General features: G+C 40.8%; 1 non-coding gene across 1 annotated transcript; it reads right to left on the reverse strand.

The window, feature by feature from the left end:
• Positions 1-49: 49 nt before the first annotated feature.
• LOC148574346 (small nucleolar RNA R71) lies at positions 50-156 on the reverse strand. The gene has a single exon (XR_015906805.1). It is a non-coding gene; the product is annotated as a small nucleolar RNA R71 (small nucleolar RNA).
• Between the last annotated feature and the right edge of the window lie 17508 nt (positions 157-17664).

Genomic DNA, 17664 nt, shown 5'->3' on the forward strand with positions numbered 1-17664 from the left:
CGTGGTGAACAAATTCTTAGCAAGATTTTACCCTCCTCAACGAATCAATAGGCTGAGAGCTGAGGTCCAAACTTTTTTGCAACAAGATGGTGAGACTCTATATGAAGCATGGGAGAGGTTTAAAGACCTAACAAGGAGTTGCCCACCAGATATGTTCAATGAATGGGTGCAGCTGCACATTTTCTATGAAGGGCTGTCTTATAAGTCAAAGAAGGCTGTAGACCATTCATCCGGAGGATCTTTGAACAAGAAGAAGACTATTGAGGAAGCCATCAATGTCATTGAAACAGTAGCAGAGAACGAATACTTCTATGCTTCCAAAAGAGGGAACACAAGAGGAGTAATGGAGCTAAACAATGTAGATGCTCTGCTGGCCCAAAACAAGCTCATTACCCAACAGCTGGCTAACCTCACCAAGAAGATGGAGAGGAACCAAGTAGCAGCAATCTCCACTTCATCAACAACCAAGAAGGAGTGAATGAAGAAGCAGAGGGTAGCCAGGAGCAAGCTAACTACATTGGGAATTCACCAAGGCAAAACCATGATCCATACACCAAGAACTACAACCCTGGATGGAGGAATCACCCAAACTTTGGGTGGGGAAATCAACAAGACCAAAGCCTTGATCAAAGGCGCCCAAATCCAAACAATGCAGCCCACCAACACTTCACCTCTAGACCATATCAACATCCCAATAACAACACCTCTCCACATTCATATTAAGGCCAGAATAACCCTCCTCAGCCTGACTTATCATCACTTGATGAAAGAATCTCAAGGATTGAAAATCTACTTAAAGGCATATGCAAGGATATCCAAGACAACAAGGTGTTCAAGGAGGAAGTGCGAGCCAGTTTCAAGAACCAGGGAGACACAATCAAGAGGTTGGAATCTCAAGTAGGATATCTCTCTGAGCAAATTCGCAAACCCACAGATGGATTCCCAAGTGACACAGAGAAGAATCCAAGAGGTGAAACAAAGAAAGTAAGATGGGAAGATTGCAAGATGGTCACTATAAGTGATAAAGAGATTGAGGACAAGCCAAGCAAGCTGTCAGAACAACCTGAAAATACCTTAGTAGAGGAGGTGGAAAAAGATTACCAAGAACCAGAAATCTCAAAACAGGAGCTGTTGAGACTCTATGCACCTTTTCCCCAACTGCTCAATGGTGCTGTGGAGAAGGGAATATACTCAAGATTCCTTGACTTGTTTGCATCGTTGCATGTGAACATACCATTCATCAAGACTATCCAACAAATGCCTGCATACATCAAGTATATGAAGGAGCTGCTTCCTAGGAAAAGCTCACTCAAGGGAGGCCAAATTATAGTGATGAACAAGAAGTGCAGTGCCCTCATTCAACTGCAGTTGCCTACGAAAAGAAAAGATCCAGGGAGTTTTCATGTCCCCTGTGCCATAGGAGAAACAATGTTTGACAGAGAACTCTGCGACTTGGGAGCAAGCATCAATTTAATGCCCTTATCCCTGGTGAAGAGACTGCAGATCAATGAGATATTGCCCACAGATGTAGTCATCAGGCTGGCTGACAAAACTAAAAAACAAGCAAGAGGGGTGGTGGAAAACGTGTTGTTAAAGGTGGGGAAATACTTTCTTCCCACAGACTTTGTCATCTTGGACATGGAAGAGAGTCACACTCACCCAATCATATTGGGAAGACCATTCCTAGCTACAGCCAGAGCACTCATAGATGTGGAGCGAGGGGAGCTAATATTGAGGATCCATGATGAACAACTCAGCTTCAATGTCTTCAAACTCTCCCAAGAAGCTGACCAAGAAAATAAAGAACCAAGCAATGATCATAATGAGATGCTGGCAGAGGAAACAAGCACTGAGGCACCACCAACGCATCCGAAAACCCCACTGAATGATGAACAAGGCAAACAGCAATCGTCACAGCTCAAGGAGAAGCTGGAGGAACCTAAACCACCAGAGGCATGTGAAGACAACAACAAAATTCACTTAGAAGAAGAAGTCGCCAAGAGCAGAGAAGCATCAAAAGAGACAAAGAAGAAGGTACCAAGGGGGTGGAGGAACAAGAAGATCCCTACAGAAGATTTCTCTCCAGGAGATAAAGTGATCTCAGCTTACTTCCCAGATATCCCCCCTGATCTCCCCACTATACCATCTCAGTTAACTAAGGTCTTCACTATTAACAGAGTCCTCTCCTTAGAACATGTGGAGATCATTGATACAACCAATGGATATAAGTCCAAGGCAAGAGGGGAGGACTTAAAGCATTATCAACCTCCCTGATGAAGGAGAAACGTCAAGCTAGTGACGCTAAAGAAGCGCTTCATGGGAGGCAACCCATGTTTTATTAGCTGTTACTATTGAATAAGTCAATATTCATGAATTCCAACCCAAACTTGGTGAAGTCCTTATATTGCAGTATATAGTGAAGAACAAGTTTGGTGTTCAAAGCGTACCAAGAAAGCATGAATGCAACAGAGAGCATGCTAGTCTTGGAGCTTTGAACAAGAACTTTTCATCACAGTGCTTCAAATTAAGTTTGGTGTCACCCTATGGTGCCACCAAAATGCATATAAGGATACACAGTTAGTTAGTTAGTTGGAGTTCATGAATAAATAATCTAATCTTTTCTTTTCTTTATTAATTATAGCCGTAAAGGCTAAATTGTCTTTTTGATATTATGTCTTACTTTTCTTATTTTATCTTTATAGGAAAAGAAAAGAAGCATTAAAAGGGATGGATTGGACAACTAAACAAAGAAGGATCGGACACCACAAAAGGAGGGGCTACACACTTGTTCTAAAAAAGGAATACATTGGAAAATGTTGCCATGCAACATTGGAAAAATGGGACCCCTAAAAGACCGAGCAATCTCCATCATAAAGTGATGATCCTTGTCTTTTGTCCATGCATAACCCCAACCGTCCATCAACTAACCACTCCATCAATCCACACCCTCCATTCTCTCACAACGTCCCTATATATGACCCTTGTTCCGTACCCACCTTCATGGTCATCACCCACTCTTCACAACTCTTCATTTCGGTACAAGAAACTCCTTACTCCATTACAAATATTTTCCCCCTTACTCTCTTCATTGCAATAAAACCCTAAACAACCAAAAGTCTCCATAACTTTACCACCTTCACATATTAACTATCATTCATGGCGTCTTCGAGTTCTAAAAGAAGGAAGGGAAGAAACAACAAATGGAGCAGCAACAGGAACAATACTCCCAGCTCACTCAAACCATCCACCAAGTTACCGAGAGGCAAGAACGTCAAGATAAGCATTTGCAGGAACTCAATCAGCGACAACTAGCCCAGATGAAAGCATTCAATGAGTTCACTATACTTAATGAAGGACGACAACTACATCGGGAGGAGTTCAACGTCAAAACTCAAGCCAAGTTGAACTACATGTCCAGTAATATGCATCAGCTACACTATGCCATCCCTACATATGACGAGGTCCAAAAAGATTTTGTAGAACAAGAAGAGAGGAAAGTGAAACAGCAAAAGGAGACACTCAAGAAGAAGATGGAAGATGGTGGTTTCTGGAAGAAGCTGCTTGGAAAAGGCAAGGGAAGTGGGAGCACAAGCAATCAAGAAGGAGAGCATGGACATCCACAAGAGTAAAAGGTGGTGGAGTTCCTTCTTTGGTCCATCTTTCTCTATGTTTTAAATAAGGAAGATCTTGTATGAAATAGAACTTGCTTCCATTTCAGTTTAAACATTTCTAAATTCCTTCTTTTAAGTTCTTGTTGAAGAGGTTTATGATATCTAGTCCTTATGTCACTGCATCTTTATGGTGCTTACTTGTATGTTTGTCCCTTTAAATCAGATGAAAAAGAGAATGAGTGTGTTTTTAAAAAGACCAGAGTGGAGTTCATAATATGGAAGTGCATTCATGAGTTTTTGGTGTGATCATAAGTCAGCTAAGTTGGTTCAACCATAAGGTGGGAAGACAACTATCTGTCATGAATACTATACTTGAGACACACCCCATGAGACTAGATAAATAAGAATATCCTAATAATAAAAAAATAAAGAACAATCAAAGTTCAGGAATAAAAGAAAAAGACTAAGCAATAAGGCTAGGCACCAATGGTTTTAAATCTTGAAGCATGTGTCTGTGGTGTTCCTGTGTGAGGGATCTACTTGGATAAATAAGCTCTTAGGGGTGCCTTATCACTTGGTAACTTGGGTTAACTAACTTGGGATTATCAGCTGAAAGTCCACTATCAAGAGTAACCTTCACCACAGAACATTTAGTAACCCAAAAAGGTGCTGGACACCAAGGCCTCAAGAAAAGAAAAAGAATAAACTATATGCCTGTGGTGTACATGTATGGGGGAGAGACTTGAGCAAGTAAGTCCTTAGGGGTGTCTCAACACCTAGCACCTTGAACCAATTGGTTCGGGAGTGTTGGCTGAAAGCTTATCTTAAAGAGTTGCCCCCTTACAGAACACTTAGCCTGAAGAACACCAATAAGCCCTGAAATGACAATAAAAGGATCAATGAATAAAAGTCTCATGGGATGTAAGCAAAGTGAGTATTGTAGGGCATGATAAAGGTCTGAAAGCCAGTGAAGGAATGAACCTAAGTTGCTATGCATGAAACCACCATAAAATTAGTGACATGACTTCCACAAGAATGACTCATTTCTCTTGGCATTTCATTCATCATTCTCTTGTTCCAGTACTTGCTTAGGGACAAGCAAGCTTTAAGTTTGGTGTTGTGATGCTAGGGCATTTTGGCCAGTTTCACTGACCTTTTCTTTACTGTTTTTAGGGTAGTTTCATGCATTTTCTTAGGAAATAAGCTAGTTTTGGGTATATATTCACTTACACCTGGATTCAAGCATACATTGTGCATTTTACATGATTTCATGAGAATTTTGCATGAGTTTAGTGACAAATTGTATGCTGCATTACCCATGACTTGGACTAGAACTTTGATGCACTCTATTGCCTGATTTCAGGACCAAAGGAAGCAAGGAATGGGAGGTAACTTGCAAAGTTAATGAGAAAAGTGACTGCCAATAACGCTCTCGAAGCCATCATTACCCACGTTAAGAGTCACGTTAACTAAGTTAAAGTGAACTCTAATGTGAAGAAGGAAATTTGAGCCAACGTTAGTGACACTTAACATTATCACTAACGTTGGCCAATGCTCATAAGTGGCCACGTTAGAGTCCACGTCAACTTAGTTAACGTGGCCTCTATCGTTAAAAGGGGGAAAGGAAGCAAACGTTAGTGACATTCAACATTGTCACTAACGTTGGCCTAAGTGCACAATGCCACGTTAACTCCCACGTTAACTTGGTTAACGTGGGAGCTAACGTGAAGAGGCAAGGGTGGTCGACAACGTTAGTGACACCCAACATTGTCACTAACGTTGGAAGCAACCACACAACCCCAAGGAGCCACGTTGACTTCCACGTTAACTTAGTTAACGTGGAGGCTAACGTGGAAGAAGAAGGTGATGGCCAACGTTAGTGACACTCAACATTTTCACTAACGTTGGAAGGAGCCACACAAGCCACTATGAGCCACGTTAACTCCCACGTTAACTTAGTTAACGTGGAAGCTAACGTGGATAAGTAAAAGATGAGCCAACGTTAGTGACACTCAATATTGTCACTAACGTTGGGGATGGCTAAGCAATGCCACGTTAAAGAGCCACGTTAACTAAGTTAACGTGGGCTCTAACGTGAGACATGGGGGCACATTGGAATGTTAGTGACAATATTGAGTGTCACTAACGTTCTCGAAGGATGGCAAGCTGGTGCACAAATTGTGAATCACACTTTTCACAACTTGTACCACTAACCAGCAAGTGCACTGGGTCGTCCAAGTAATACCTCACGTGAGTAAGGGTCGAATCCCACGGAGATTGTTGGTTTGAAGCAATCTATGGCTATCTTGTAAATCTTAGTCAGGAGGTCAATTATGTTTATCAGTTGAATTGCGAATAAACAAGAGAACATGGATTAAAGGTTACTTGTTATGCAGTAATGGAGAATATGTTGGAATTTTGGAGATGCTTTGTCTTCTGAATCTCTGCTTTCCTCTGTCTTCTGATTCACGCATGCACGTCCTCCCATGGCAAGCTGTATGTAGGGGGTCACCGTCGTCAATGGCTACATCCCATCCTCTCAGTGAAGAATATGCTCACATGCTCTGTCACAGCACGGCTAATCATCTGTCGGTTCTCGATCATACTGGAATAGGATTCTTTATCCTTTTGCGTCTGTCACTAACGCCCAGCACTCACGAGTTTGAAGCTCGTCACAGTCATTCGATCATTGAATCCTACTCGGAATACCACAGACAAGGTTTAGACTTTCCGGATTCTCATGAATGCCGCCATCAGTTCTAGCTTATACCACGAAGATTCTAATTAAGAGATCTAAGAGATACTCATTCAATCTGATATAGAACGGAGGTGGTTGTCAGGCACACATTCATGGGTTGAGGAAGGTGATGAGTGTCACGAATCATCACCTTCATCACAGTTAAGCGCGAATGAACATCTTAGGTAGGAACAAGCGTGTTTGAATGGAAAACAGAAATACTTGCATTAATTCATCGAGACACAGCAGAGCTCCTCACCCCCAACAATGGAGTTTAGAGACTCATGCCGTCAAAGAATACAAAGTTTTGATCTAAAATGTCATGAGATGCAAAATAAGTCTCTAAAAGTTGTTTAAATACTAAACTAGTAGCCTAGGTTTACAAAAAATGAGTAAACTATGATGGATGATGCAGAGATCCACTTCTGGGGCCCACTTGGTGTGTGCTGGGGCTGAGATTTAAGCAATTCACGTGCAGAGGCCATTTGTGGAGTTGAACGCCATTTTTTGTGCCAGTTTGGGCGTTCAACTCCAGCTTTTGATCCTTTTCTGGCGCTGGACGCCAGAATTGGGCAGAGAACTGGCGTTGAACGCCAGTTTACATCATCTATCCTTGTGCAAAGTATGGACTATTATATATTACTGGAAAGCCCTGGATGTCTACTTTCCAACGCAATTTTAAGCATGCCATTTCGAGTTCGGTAGCTCCAGAAAATCCACTTTGAGTGCAGGGAGGTCAGAATCCAACAGCATCAGCAGTCCTTTTTTAGCCTGAATCAGATTTTTGCTCAGCTCCTTCAATTTCAGCCAGAAAAATACCTGAAATTACAGAAAAACACACAACTCATAGTAAAGTCCAGAAATATGAATTTTTCCTAAAAACTAATGAAAATAGACTAAAAACTAACTAGAACATACCCAAAACTATATGAAATTAACCCCAAAAAGCGTATAAAATATCCGCTCATCACAACACCAAACTTAAACTGTTGCTTTTTCTCAAGCAACTAGACAAATAAAATAGAAGACTAATAGGTTGAGAAGCAATAATATCTCAGAGTTTTTAAGTGAAGTTCAGATTCTAATTAGATGAGCGGGACTAGTAGCTTTTTGCTTCTGAACAGTTTTGGCATCTCACTTTATCCATTGAAGCTCAGAGTGATTGGCATCTATAGGAACTTAGAATTTAGATAGTGTTATTGATTCTCCTATTTCAGTGTGATGATTCTTGAACACAGCTTTTTTATGAGTCTTGGCCGTGGCCCTAAGCACTTTGTTTTCCAGTATTACCACTGGATACATAAATGCCACAGACACATAATTGGGTGAACCTTTTAGATTGTGACTCAGCTTTGCTAAAGTCCCCAATTAGAGGTGTCCAGAGTTCTTAAGCACACTCTTCTTTTTGCTTTGGACCTTGACTTTAACCGCTCAGTCTCAAGTTTTCACTTGACACCTTCACGCCACAAGCACATGGTTAGGGACAACTTGGTTTAGCCGCTTAGACCAGGATTTTATTCCTTTAGGCCCTCCTATCCACTGATGCTCAAAGCCTTGGGATCCTTTTTATTTGCCCTTGCCTTTTGGTTTTAAGGGTTATTGGCTTTTTGCTCTTGCCTCTTGGTTTTAAGAGCTTTTGGCTTTTTCTGCTTGCTTTTTCTTTTTCTTTCTATTTTTTTTCGCCTATTTTATTATATATATATAAATTTTTTTTTCTGCAAGCTTTGTTCTTTGCTGCTTTTTCTTGCTTCAAGAATCATTTTTATGATTTTTCAGATTATCAATAACATGTCTCATGTTCATCATTCTTTCAAGAGCCAACATATTTAACAGTCTTAAACAACAAATTCAAAAGACATATGCATTGTTCAAGCATTCATTCAGAAGACAGAAAGCGTTGCCACCACATGTTACTAATTAGAATTTTTCTTATTAAAAACTCGAAATTTTATTGCCTCTTATTCAAAAGATCTACTATTTTATTCATTTTTGCTGATGATGAGAAAAATAGACTATAACTTAATTGGGGATAAAATCAAAATAGACACTAATTATTACTAATGATCATGTAATGAAGACACAAACATAGATAAGCACTTATCATAGAGAAAACGAAAAACAGAGAAAGTAAGAACAAGGAACGAGTCCACCTTAGTGATGATGGCATTTCCTTCTTGAGGAACCAATGATGTTCTTGAGCTCTTTTATGTCTCTTCCTTGCCTTTGTGGCTTGATTCCTAGTGATTTTTGGTATTTCTATCCTCAGTTGCTTCCAATAATTATGTGGAGGGAAGTGCATCCCCTGAGGTATCTCAGGGATCTCTTGATTTGCAGCCACATGTTCTACCACTGAGCTATAGATCCTTCACATAATTAAACTAGGATTATGAGGAGGGAAGGTGGGGATCCTGTGGGGTCCACAGATCTTGAAATGATCCTGTGAGGTCCACAGATCTTGAGGTGTCAAGGCATTTACATCCCTGCACCAATTTAGGCATGCAAAATGCCCTTACACACAACTCTGGGCGTTCAGCGCCAGGTTGGTGCCCATTTTGGGTGTTCAACGCCCATTTACTAGCCATTTCTGGCGTTGAACGCCAGAACCATGCTTGTTCTGGGCGTTCAGCGCCAGGATGTTGCCCATTTTGGGCGTTCAGCGCCAGAACCATGCTCTGTTCTGGCATTGAACGCCAGACAGGTGCTTCCTCCAGGGTGTGATTTTTCTTCTGCTGTTTTTGATTCCGTTTTCAATTTTTAATATTTATTTTGTGACTCCACATGATCATGAACCTAATAAAACATGAAAAACCATGAAAATAAATAAAAATTGGGTTGCCTCCCAACAAGCGCTTCTTTAATGTCCTTAGCTGGACCTTGCTGAGCTTTTAATCTAGCTTCAACCTTGAGCACTCTTGCTCAACATTGTCTTCAAGATAGTGCTTGATTCTCTGTCCATTAACAATGAACTTCTTGTCAGAGTCAATATCTTGAAGCTCTACATAACCATAGGGTGGTACGCTTGTAATCACGTATGGTCCCCTCCACCGGGATTTCAATTTTTCGGGGAATAGCCTGAGTCTAGATTTGAACAGCAGAACCTTCTGTCCTGGTTCAAAGATTCTAGATGACAGCTTTCTGTCATGCCACTTTTTTTATTTCTCTTTATAAAGCTTGGCATTTTCGAAAGCTGTGAATCTAAACTCCTCTAGCTCATTTAGCTGGAGCAATCTTTTTTCTCCTGCTAATTTGGCATCAAAGTTTAGGAATCTGGTTGCCCAGTAGGCCTTATGTTCCAGTTCCACGGGCAGGTGACATGCCTTACCATACACCAGTTGGTATGGAGAGGTCCCTATAGGGGTCTTGAATGCTGTTCTGTAAGCCCACAGAGCATCATCCAAACTCCGTGCCCAATCCTTTCTACGGGTATTTACTATCCGTTCTAGGATTCTCTTTAATTCTCTGTTAGAGACTTCAGCTTGCCCATTAGTTTGTGGATGATATGGAGTAGCCACCTTGTGGCAAATTCCATACCGAACCATGACAGAGTAAAGCTGTTTATTACAGAAGTGAGTGCCCCCATCACTGATTAGTACTCTAGGGACACCAAATCTGCTAAAGATATGTTTCTGGAGGAACTTCAGCACTGTCTCAGTATCATTGGTGGGTGTGGCAATGGCCTCAACCCATTTTGATACATAATCAACTGCCACCAGAATATAAGTGTTTGAGTATGATGGTGGGAAAGGTCCCATGAAGTCAATTCCCCATACGTCAAACAACTCAATCTCCAAGATTCCTTGTTGAGGCATGGCGTAACCATGAGGCAGATTGCCAGCTCTTTGGCAACTATCACAGTTACGTACAAACTCTCGGGAATCTTTATAGAGTGTGGGCCAATAGAAACCACATTGGAGGACCTTGGTGGCTGTTCGCTCACCTCCGAAATGGCCTCCATATTGTGATCCATGGCAATGCCATAGGATCCTCTATGCTTCTTCTCTAGGCACACACCTACGGATTATTCCGTCTGCACATCTCTTAAAGAGATAGGGTTCATCCCACAAGTAGTACTTTGCATCAGTAATTAATTTCTTCTTTTGTATCCTGTTGTACTCCTTGGGTATGAACCTTGCAGCTTTATAGTTTGCAATATCGGCAAACCATGGTGTTTCCTGAATGGCAAATAAATGCTCATCCGGAAAAGTCTCAGAGATCTCAAGAGAGGGGAGGGGCGTCCCTTCTACTGGCTCTATCCGGGACAGATGATCAGCCACTTGGTTCTCTGTCCCTTTTCTGTCTCTTATTTCTATATCAAACTCTTGCAGAAGCAACACCCATCTGATGAGCCTGGGTTTTGAATCCTGCTTTGTGAGTAGATATTTAAGAGCAGCATGATCAGTATACACAATCACTTTTGATCCTACTAAGTATGATCTGAACTTGTCAATGGCGTAAACCACTGCAAGTAATTCTTTTTCTGTGGTTGTGTAATTTTTCTGAGCATCATTTAAAACGTGACTAGCATAATAAATGACATGCAGAAGCTTGTCATGCCTCTGTCCCAATACTGCACCAATGGCGTGATCACTGGCATCACACATTAGCTCAAATGGTAACGTCCAGTCTGGTGCAGAAATGACTGGTGCTGTGACCAGCTTAGCTTTCAGCATTTCAAACGCCTGCAGGCACTCTGTGTCAAACACAAATGGCGTGTCAGCAGCTAGCAGATTGCTCAGAGATTTTGCGATTTTTGAAAAATCCTTTATAAACCTCCTATAGAATCCTGCATGACCCAGAAAGCTTCTGATTGCCTTAACATTGGCAGGTGGTGGTAATTTTTCAATTACCTCTATTTTTGCTTGATCCACCTCTATTCCCTTGTTTGAAATTTTATGCCCAAGGACAATCCCTTCAGTCACCATAAAGTGACATTTTTCCCAGTTTAAAACCAGGTTAGTCTCTTGGCATCTTTTCAGAACTAGTTTCAGGTGATCAAGACAGGAGCTGAATGAGTCTCCATATACTGAGAAGTCATCCATGAAGACTTCCAGAAATGTTTCCACCATATCAGAGAAAATAGAGAGCATGCATCTCTGGAAGGTTACAGGCGCATTACACAGCCCAAATGGCATCCTTCTATAAGCAAACACTCCAGATGGACATGTGAATGTTGTTTTCTCTTGATCCTGGGGATCTACTACAATCTGGTTATAGCCTGAGTAGCCATTCAAAAAGCAGTAATAATCATGACCTGCCAATCTTTCTAGCATATGGTCTATGATACGTAAAGGAAAATGATCCTTTCTGGTGGCTGTATTGAGCCTTCTGTAGTCAATACACATGCGCCACCCTGTAACTGTTCTTGTAGGAACCAGTTCATTCTTTTCATTATGAACCACTGTCATGCCTCCCTTTTTGGGGACAACTTGAACATGGCTCACCCAGGGGCTATCCAAAATAGGATAAATAATCCCAGCCTCCAGTAATTTGGTGACCTCTTTCTGCACCACTTTCTTCATGGCTAGATTTAGCCGCCTCTGTGGTTGAACCACTGGTTTAGCATTATCCTCCAATAAGATTTTGTGCATGCATCTAGCTGGGCTTATGCCCTTAAGGTCACCTATGGACCACCCAAGGGCAGTCTTGTTTGTCCTTAGCACTTGAATAAGTGCTTCCTCTTCCTGTGGATTTAAAGCAGAGCTTATGATCACTGGAAAAGTGTCACCTTCTCCCAGAAATGCATATTTCAGGGATGGTGGTAATGGTTTGAGCTCGGGTTTAGGAGGTTTTTCCTCTTCCAGAGGAAATTTCAGAGGCTCTTTCATTTTCTCTGAATCCTCCAAATCAAGCTAGACATCCTTAAAGATGTCTTCTTTTGGGCATTCAACGCCAGATCCTTGCTTGTTTCTGGCGTTGAACGCCAGTCCTGAGCATGTCTGGGCATTCAGCGCCAGCCTTCCACCCAACTTCTGGCGTTTTAGAGCCAGAATTATTTTTCCCTTGGGCTCTTACTGTCCTCAGATGGATTTTGGGTGGTTTTCTCATTTCTTGGTTTCCTGCTGCCTTGAAGTGGGGTATTAAGTGCTTTCCCACTTCTTAATTGAACTGCTTGGCATTCTTCTGTTATTTGTTTTGACAGCTGCTGCTTTATTTGCTTTAATTTTACTTCCATGTTTATATTAGCCATCCTTGTCTCTTGTAGTTTATCCTTGAATTCAACTAACTGCTTTGTTAGAAAATCCAATTGCTGATTGAATTCAGCAGCTTGCTCTACAGGACTGAGTTCAGCAGTTACTGTTTTAGCCTCTTCTTTCATGGAAGGGTCACTGCTTAGGTACAGATGCTGATTTCTAGCAACTGTATCAATGAGCTCTTGAGCTTCTTCAATTGTCTTTCTCATGTGGATAGATCCACCAGCTGAGTAATCTGGAGAGATCTGAGCTCTTTCTGTAAGCCCATAATAGAAGATGTCTAACTGAACCCACTCTGAAAATATTTCAGAGGGACATTTTCGTAGCATCTCTCTGTATCTCTCCCAAGCATCATAAAGAGATTCATTATCTCCTTGTTTAAAGCCTTGGATGTCCAGCCTTAGCTGTGTCATCCGTTTTGGAGGAAAGTATTGATTCAGGAATTTTTCTGTCAGCTGTTTTCATGTCCTTATGCTAGCCTTAGGTTGGTTATTTAACCACCTCTTGGCTTGGTCTTTTACAGCAAATGGAAACAGTAATAATCTGTAGACATCCTGATCTACTTCTTTATCATGTACTGTGTCAGCAATTTGTAAAAACTGTGCCAGAAACTCTGTAGGTTCTTCATGTTGAAGACCGGAATACTGGCAGCTTTGCTGCACCATGGTAATGAGCTGAGGATTCAACTCAAAGCTATTGACTCCAATGGAGGGTATGCAGATACTACTCCCATATGAAGCAGTAGAGGGGTTAGCATATGACCCCAGAGTCCTCTTGGACTGTTCATTTCCACTTAGATCCATGATGGAGAAAGGGAGATGATGTAAAATAAAAATTTATTTTTATTTATTTATTTATTTATTTAATTATTTTGAAAATAAAATAAATTAAAATAAAATAAATAAAAAATAGGTGAAGATTTTCGAAAAAATGAGGAGAGAGAAAGTGATCAGGAAGTTTTGAAAAGGATATGATTTGAAAAAGATTTTAAATTTTGAAAAAAAATCTGAATTTTAAAAATAAATTTCGAAAATTTGTTTTAAAAATAGAGAGAAAAGATATTTTTGAATTTAAAGAGGAAAGAGAGAAACAATAAGATAGCCCAAGATTTAAAATTTTTAGATCTAATGCTCCTTGTTTTTGAAAACTTTGGAGGGAAAACACCAAGGAACACCAAACTTAAAAATTTTAAGATCAAGACACAAGGAAACTCAATAACACTTTGAAGACTCACAAGAACACAAGAACAGGAAGAAAGAACACCAAACTTAAAATTTTTAGAAAACCAAACTAAAATTTTCGAAAAACAAAGAAAAATCAACAAGAAAACACCAAACTTAAATTTTGGCACAAGATTTATTCAAAGAAAAATTATTTTTGAAAAAGATTTTAAAAATAGGATAGCCAATTACTAAGAACATGAGCACCACGCTCTAGCTAATTGAGCTATAAATTTAAAGTGTTTTAATAAGGTATAAATAATAAAAGACTCTAAACCAAAAAGAAAATTTTTTCCTAATCTAAGCAACAAAATAAACCGTCAGTTGTCCAAACTCAAACAATCCCCGGCAACGGCGCCAAAAACTTGGTGCACGAATTGTAAATCACACTTTTTACAACTCGTACCACTAACCAGCAAGTGCACTGGGTCGTCCAAGTAATACCTTACGTGAGTAAGGGTCGATCCCACAGAGATTGTTGGCTTGAAGCAATCTATGGTTATCTTGTAACTCTTAGTCAGAAAAACAATAAAATAATTCACTTATCAAATTTGATTGCAAGGAATAAAAGGGCAGAACACAAATTATACTTGTATGCAATGATGGAGAATATGTTGGAGTTTTGGAGATGCTTTGTCTTCTGAAATTCTTCTTTCCTCTGTTCTCTTATTCACGCACGCGCGTCCTCCTATGGCAAGCTGTGTGTTGGTGGATCACCGTTGTCAATGGCTACCATCCATCCTTCCAGTGAAAAGGGTCCAGATGCGCTGTCACCGCACGGCTAATCATCTGCAGGTTCTCAATCGTACCGGAATAGGATTTACTATCCTTTTGCGTCTGTCACTACGCCCAGCACTCGCGAGTTTGAAGCTCGTCACAGTCATTCAATCCCTAAATCCTACTCGGAATACCACAGACAAGGTTTAGACTTTCTGGATTCTCTTGAATGCTGCCATCAATCTAGCTTATACCACGAAGATTCTGATTAAGAGATCTAAGAGATATTCATTCATTCTACGGTGGAACGTAAGTGGTTGTCAGGTACGCGTTCATGGAGGAATGATGATGATTGTCACGTTCATCACATTCATATTGAAGTGCGAATGGATATCTTAGATAGGAACACGCATGTTTGAATGGAAAACAGAAATACTTGCATTAGTTCATCGAGACACAGCAGAGCTCCTCACCCCCAACAATGGAGTTTAGAGACTCATGCCATCAAAAGGTACAAAGTTTTGATCTAAAAATGTCATGAGATCCAAAATAAATCTTTAAAAATTGTTTAAATACTAAACTAGTAACCTAGGTTTACAGAAAATGAGTAAACTATGATAGATGGTGCAGAAATCCACTTCTGGAGCCCACTTGGTGTGTGCTGGGGCTGAGACTTAAGCTTCTCACGTGCATGGGCTGTTTTGGGCGTTCAACGCCAGGTTGTAACCTGTTTCTGGCGTTGAACTCCAACATGTAACTTGTTTCTGGCGCTGGACGCCAGACTGCAACATGGAACTGGCGTTGAACACCAGTTTACGTCGTCTATCCTTGAGCAAAGTATAAACTATTATATATTGCTGGAAAGCCATGGATGTCTACTTTCCAACGCAATTAGAAGCGTGCCATTTGGAGTCCTGTAGCTCCAGAAAATCTATTCCGAGTGCAACGAGGTCAGGATCCAACAGCATCAGCAGTCCTTTTTTAGCCTGAATCAGATTTCTGCTCAGCTCCCTCAATTTCAGCCAGAAAATACCTGAAATTACAGAAAAACACACAAACTCATAGTAAAGTCCAGAAATATGAATTTTGCCTAGAAACTACTGAAAATAAACTAAAAACTAACTAAAACACACTAAAAACTATATGAAATTAACCCCAAAAAGCGTATAAAATATCCACTCATCAATCATCCAAGCTTCGTGCCACCTTGTGGCGAATCCCATACTGGACCATGGCAGAGTAAAGCTATTTGTTGCAAAAGTGAGTGCCCCCATCACTGATTAGTACCCTGGGGACACCAAACCTACTGAATATATGTTTCTGGAGGAATTTCAGCACTGTTTTAGTATCATTGGTGGGTGTGGCAATTGCCTCAACCCATTTTGATACATAGTCAACTGCCACCAGAATATAAGTGTTTGAGTATGACGGTGGGAAAGGCCCCATGAAAACAATACCCCATACATCAAACAACTCAATCTCTAAGATTCCTTGTTGAGGCATGGCGTAACTGTGAGGCAAATTACCAGCTCTCTGGCAACTGTCACAGTTACGTACAAACTCTCAGAAATCTCTGTAGAGTGTAGGCCAGTAGAAGCCACATTGGAGGACCTTGGTGGCTGTTCGCTCACCTCTGAAATGACCTCCATATTGTGACCCATGGCAATGCCATAAGATCCTTTGTGCTTCTTCTTTAGGCACACACCTACGGATTATGCCATCTGCACATCTCTTAAAGAGATAGGGTTCATCCCATAAGTAGTACTTTGCATCAGTAATTAATTTTTTCTTTTGTTGCCTGTTGTACTCCTTGGGAATGAACCTTGCAGTTTTGTAGTTTGCAATGTCTGCAAACCATGGTGTTTCCTGAATGGCAAACAATTGCTCATCCAGAAAGGTCTTAGAGATTTCAAGAGAGGGGAATGACGTCCCTTCTATTGACTCTATCCGGGATAGATGATCAGCCACTTGGTTCTCTGTCCCTTTTCTGTCTCTTATTTCTATATCAAACTCTTGCAGAAGCAACACCCATCTTATGAGCCTGGGTTTTGAATCCTGTTTTGTGAGTAGATATTTAAGAGCAGCATGGTCAGTATACACAATCACCTTTGATCCTACCAAGTATGATCTAAACTTGTCAATGGCATAAACCACTGCAAGCAATTCTTTTTCTGTGGTTGTGTAATTTTTCAGGGCATCATTTAAAACGCAGCTAGCATAATAAATGACATGCAGAAGCTTGTCATGCCTCTGCCCCAGTACTGCACCAATGGCGTGATCACTGGCATCACACATTAGCTCAAATGGTAATGTCCAGTCTGGTGCAGAAATAACTGGTGCTGTGACCAGCTTGGCTTTCAGCGTTTCAAACGCCTGCAGACACTCTGTGTCAAACACAAATGGCGTGTTAGCAGCTAGCAGATTGCTCAGAGATTTTGCAATTTTTGAAAAATCCTTTATAAACCTCCTATAGAATTTTGCATGCCCCAGAAAGCTTCTGATTGCCTTAACCTTGGCAGGTGGTGGTAATTTTTCAATTACCTCTATTTTTGCTTGATCCACCTCTATTCCCTTGTTTGAAATTTTATGCCCAAGGACAATCCCTTCAGTCACCATAAAGTGACATTTTTCCCAGTTTAAAACCAGGTTGGTCTCTTGGCATCTTTTCAGAACTAGTTTCAGGTGATCAAGACAGGAGCTGAATGAGTCTCCATATACTGAGAAATCATCCATGAAGACTTCCAGAAATTTTTCCACCATATCAGAGAAAATAGAGATCATGCATCTCTGGAAGGTTGCAGGCGCATTACACAGCCCAAATGGCATCCTTCTATAAGTAAACACTCCAGATGGACATGTGAATGCTGTTTTCTCTTGATCCTGGGGATCTACTGCAATCTGATTATAGCCTGAGTAGCCATCCAAAAAGCAGTAATAATCATGACCTGCCAGTCTTTCTAGCATCTGGTCTATGAATGGTAAAGGAAAATGATCCTTTCTGGTGGTTGTATTGAGCCTTCTGTAGTCCATACACATGCGCCACCCTGTAACTGTTCTTGTAGGAACCAGTTCATTCTTTTCATTATGAACCACTGCCATGCCTCCCTTTTTGGGGACAACTTGAACAGGGCTCACCCAGAGGCTATCAGAAATAGGATAAATAATCCCAGCCTCCAGTAATTTGGTGA

Source organism: Arachis ipaensis, chromosome B2, assembly GCF_059453495.1.
Source record: "Arachis ipaensis isolate K30076 ecotype BB chromosome B2, ASM5945349v1, whole genome shotgun sequence".
In the NCBI taxonomy this organism is placed as follows: domain Eukaryota; kingdom Viridiplantae; phylum Streptophyta; class Magnoliopsida; order Fabales; family Fabaceae; genus Arachis; species Arachis ipaensis.